Here is a 5616-nt window from a genome sequence, read left to right on the forward strand (position 1 = left end):
TTGTTTGGATATATCTAATATTTAGGAAAGGCAGTATAACCAACATGTTAATATTCTCTTCCTTTAGGATCTCCAAGTTACTACATTATTTTAATATTTGAAAATAATGCTCTTCAGCTCTATAGTCTTAGATATTTACTGAAAGCATTTTACTAGCTTAACCTATATTGTTATGCCTCCCTTTATATAGAAACCATAGAATAAAAGTCCATTAAAGACTATTTTTAGAGATTAAGACAAGATGATAGAAATGAACTCAGTTGTCCAACTCCTGATCAACATAATCCACAAGATATGGCCCAAAAGTAAAAATCTATAAATAGTAAATAGGTTTTTGTTCATGGAAATGGTTATGGACATGGGTGTTATGGATATGAAGAAAGAAATAGAGTTAAGAACAGAACTAGAGAGATATGCTCAATTACAACATTGAGGGCAATAGGAAGACATGCTGTTGGTAAGACATTTTACAGAATTCATCAAAGACTGAGAGAAAATGAGATTGAACTATTAGAGGAAAAATCTACCAAAATACTGACAAGAACATTTCTGCTAAAGTCAAGTTGGTTCTGTAAATGTTTCTTTCTTGAGGCAATAGAAGCATAGAGCAGAATCTTTGTTGGTCAGAGCCAATGTTTGAGAAAACCTAAGTAAGGCCCTGGGGAACCGGCAGTTTTCCATCAACAGCTCCTCACAGTAGATTGTAATGCTTTATCTTATCCCCAAGCTACAGCACTGAGCTTCAGTACTCAGAGCAGGGAGGAACAGAGGTGCTCAAGGGAGTTACTGACATCTGGAAGGAAGAAGAGAAGTGTGGTAAACTATAGCCACACTTGTCCCAATGTTATATCCTGCTCCTCCCACACAACTGCCCAAAATTAAACTTTTGAATAGGCCTTAGTATCCATGAATAGATAAAGAGAGACTCACAAACATAACACTAATGTAAACATGAGAGCAGACACGGAAAAACTACCAGCTATTTGAATTCCATTAAACAACAGAAAAGAGAAATACCAAACCAAAGAACTAACAGCTGAGAAAAGAGAATTAGTAGCACAAACTTTAAAAATATACTGTTCATCATAGAAATAAAAAGATATACTAATCATACAAAGCCATTAGTTGTCTTTGATAGTAAGTGATTCTCAACATTTTAAACATACTGAAATTTGTAAACAGCAGAATGGAAACAACATAAGAAGGGGTGGAGAATAATGTGTGCAGAGTCAAAGAATTTTCCCTTAATAATCATGAAAAGACAGAAAGATGAAAAATCATTCAATAAAAAATAAAGAAACGATAAGACTGTGGCTCAAAAACCAACAGCTAATAACATTGTCCTTAGGAGATGAGAGAAAATGGTGGAGATGGATGAGGATGAGTTAATAAGCAACAGAAGAAGTATTTCCAGAGTAAGAGATAAGACTCCATATTGAGGAATATTCATTCTACAAGGCAAGGAAAAAATAGCAATCCTAAGCATTTTTGGAAAAGATAATGAAAAAAAATCACAAAATCTTTTTGAGAGAAAAATTATGGCCCACATAACCAAAAGAACTGGATTTCCATCAGACTTCTCATTAACACTGGGGGCTAGATGACATTGAAACAGTATTGTCAAAGTTCAAAATTAAATTTACCTTGAACTTACAACCTTATTTAAATTCAAATATAAGAGCTAAATAAATTTACTGCTTATAGAAACCTTATTTTAAAAAACAAGTTACTGAGGAGCTAGGGATGTACCTCTGTGGTAGAGCAATTGACTAGCATAGGCAAGCCTCTGGGTTTAATCCCTAGTACCAAAAAATTAAATAAAATATTATAAAAACAAAATAAAGCTACTGAAAATTGAATTTAAAAAAATATGCACAAACAGAATATTTGAGATACAGGAAGCTTACAGTTAAATCTGAAAAATTATTCATACATACTGTGAGAAAGTAATCTTGGATTAAAACCTCAAATAAACCCAACACAGGACATAGAAGAGAAATGACCCATGCTAAGATTTTTGTCATCATCAAAGGAGTGAAACATGCTGATTAGTTCTAAATAAGGACAAAATAAAGTTGATATATGCTTGTTAAAAATTTAGTATAACTCCAGATTATAAGGAAATGCCATAAAAATAAGTAAATCAATTCAACAGAAAGTCAGGAAATAAGGAAGATTGAAATTGAGGGGTGGGGGAGAAAGAGAAAGTAAGAACAAAACAGGGCAAATAAATACTTACACATCAAAGATAGAAAAATCTAAGTGGAGCAATAATCTCCAATATTTGAGCTTATTAAATTCCCTATTAAAAGAGAAACTCAGATTGGCTAGGAAAAAACACCATTAATGGCTTGTAGAAGACACAGGCAGAACAATTTGATAGAAAACATTACAAGTGAACAAAATAAAATATCTGCAGCATTATAAGGAAAATGTCTAATATCCCTTGTAAGTAATTGACAAATAAGTTTACATTAAATTAAAAAGTTTCTGTACAGCAAAAGAAACAATCTATATGGCAAAGAGACAATCTCCAACACGGGAGAAATCTTGAACAGCTATTTGTCTGACAGACAACTATTATCCAGAATATATAAAGAACAACAACAAAAAAAAAATCCAAAGAATAAGTAATCCAGTCAATAAATAGGTGAATCATATGAATAATCACTTCTCAAATGTACAGATGGCCAAAATTTATGAGAATATGCTTAACATTTATAGCCATCAAGGAAATGCAAAAGAAAACTACATTGAGATTCCTTCTTAATCTACTCAGAAAAGCTATTATTTATTAAAAAAAAAAAAAGCTGATGAGGATGTGGAGATGTGGAGAAAAGGAACTCTTATACACAGTTGGTGGAAAGCAATGTGAATGCTCTTCAGAAAACTGAAAATAGTCCTATCATTTGATCCTTTTGTACCATTCCTATATACCTGACAGAAATGAAGTCAGCGTACAAAAGAGATACCTGTGCACCTGTGCTCATTGTGGCATTAATCACTATTCACAAGTTATGGAATTAGCCTAGATGCTTGTCAACAGATGAATGAGTCCAAAAAACATAGTGTGTGTATATGTATATATATATATATATATATATATATATATGCAATTAAGTGCTATGTTTCCATAAAGCAGAATGAAATAATGACATTTGAAGGAAAATGGATAGAACTGGAGTGAGGTAAGACAAAGTATGTTTACTTACATGTGTGGAAAGTTAGAAAAAAAGAAATAACCTGAAAGTGGAAGGGAGATTATTCAGAAAGAGGAAGGGGAGGGTTTATGGGGACAAAAGATGTAGGGGATGGTAAGATTAGGTAGGAGGAAGGATGAATATAATCAAAGAACAATACATACATTTTTGGATCTCCATTCACAGTAAAACCCCTTAATTTGTATAAGTAATATGTATTAATAAAAAATGAAAATTTTAAATAAAAAATGGATAAGGTATGTGAACAATATAAGAATGCCCCAAAATAACTATTAGTAAAGATGACAAACTTCACTTGTAATTAAGATTATCCAAAATTTAAATAGGGATATTATCTATTTCCATCAGATTGGTAAAACATAAAGTGTGCATAAGAAAACAAATGTAAATGACCTAAATGTTCAAGAAGTGAAGAGCTATTAAGTAAATTAAAATATATCTATACCACGAAATAGAGTATTTTGCAATCCTAAAATGAAAGTTGTTTGTCTCTTAGGACTGACATGGTAAAAAAATCTCTAAAAAATAATGGTTAAGGCAAAAATCAATTTTAGAAAACAGAATGACCTTATTTATGTTAAGACAAAAAGTTATGTGCATGTATGTGTGCATATAAATAAAGGATTATACAGAAACTAACTGATGAGAGTAATTACTTAAGAAGAAAAGAGTAGAGTGAGGTGAATGGGTTAGAACTGTAAAAAATAGACAGCATTTTTTTTTTAACTTAGAAAACTCCATTTATTGAACTTGAAACTCAACAAGTTTATGAGCTCCACACAAGTGTTTTAGGGGACCCTGACTTTGTAAGCACTGTTATGTTCACTGAAGTCAACTCGCTTCTGTGTCTGTAGCCTGTGTATCTGTTGTCTGAGAAGCTAAGAGAAGTTCATGTGCCTGTTTACTTCGCATCTCTTTGCATCTCTCAGCATTTGTGATCGTCACCAGATGCAGAGGGAAAAAGCCAGAAAGACTCAGAAGCTTCTCCATGGGCTTAGAGAGATGGGCCCCACAGCCAATCCAATGCCGGATCCTGTCCAGGTTGAGAGCAACGAGTTTTTCTCCATGACTGTGGGGCAGTGGATTATGGGAGCCCACCCGCTCCATGAAACGGCCATCCCTGGGGTAATGTAATATAAAGCTGCTCCCAGGCCTCTTATGCTGCATTCATTTCCCCATCTCCCAACTACTTGTCAGTCTGTGAACATCCTAGCTAGCTATTGGTTCATCAGTCAGCTTGCAAATATCCTTCTCCGTTATTGGTCCCCTGTTAGCCCAGCAGAATTCAACTGCTTAAAAGTAGATCCCCCCCCCCCATCTTTTCTCATGCTTTCTCTCTCCTACTCACTTTCTCTCTCCTCTTCACTTTTCACACTCTCTCTTGCAATTTTCCTCTTATTTTCTCTCTTACCCTGTAGGGAAACACTCTGTTTGCTTAGTAAACCCTCTTATGTGATTTCCCATTTCTGGCGTGGTTTTCACGGGTTTCTTACACCTGGGACATTCCTTGTGAGCAGCTACAATGAGGTAAAAGGGGCCGATATGTGCAGCCACCCAGAGCAAGGCAGATGGTTAAATGGCTCCCACGGTAGGCCTTGCAGTGGAGGGTAGCATTTATAAACTCTTTGGTTTTTGTCATAGCCTTAATCGCCTCATCTGTGAAAATGAGATGAGGGTTTCTGTGAGAATTAAGTGGGGGAAATTTTGAGAAGAGGATCAACTGTAACGCCATGTGGCTAATCCAGGTTCTGGAGGCCTCCAGTGCACCTAGGAGAGCACTGCTTCCGCTGGTCCTGGACAGCCCAGCTCCCACCACTGCCCGGAAGGTCCTGCAGGCCACCATGACTCACTGAGGTGGACCATCCTGTGGCCCACAAGGGGCTCCTTTGATCGTCCCACTGTTGGTTTGTAATAACTTTTTATTATATATCTAGTGTTACTTGAACCTTCTCAGAGAAAAATGTGTGCATTTATTCATGAACTCTGTAATTTTACAAGGATGCTGATCTTATGTAAAACTATTTAGAGACCACGTATCAAAACTCTTTTCCCTTATTCATTTAACAAACATTTACTGGTCACCTGTTATATTCAGACTCTATGATGGCTGACACATAAGGAGTGCAAAAAATGAGGCAGTTCCTGCTGTCCAATGGAAGGGAAAATTTAGATGCTATTTGCCCTAAAACAAGTTTACTAGATTAGGGCCTGATAGTAATTAATGCTGGCGCCAGTCATAGACAGAAATATGAGGAGATTGTGAGATAATAGATAAAGTTGATGGTGGCATTATCCCAATGCAAATGTTGAGTAAAAATAGTCTTTCTTCTTCCAACAAATTCATTCTCATACCTATATGTGCACACAAAGATGCAGTGCTGAAAAGCTCCATCTT

General features: G+C 35.4%; 1 pseudogene across 1 annotated transcript; it reads right to left on the bottom strand.

Annotated features, from left to right (window-relative positions):
* Positions 1-3949: 3949 nt before the first annotated feature.
* On the bottom strand, positions 3950-5064 carry LOC306665753 (small ribosomal subunit protein bS16m-like; annotated as a pseudogene). The gene is made up of 2 exons: positions 4717-5064; positions 3950-4341 (listed from the first exon to the last, which is right to left on the bottom strand). The product of its transcript is annotated as a small ribosomal subunit protein bS16m-like (transcript).
* Positions 5065-5616: the final 552 nt, after the last annotated feature.

This window comes from Sciurus vulgaris (assembly GCF_902686455.1).
Source record: "Sciurus vulgaris genome assembly, chromosome: 7".
NCBI lineage: Eukaryota > Metazoa > Chordata > Mammalia > Rodentia > Sciuridae > Sciurus > Sciurus vulgaris.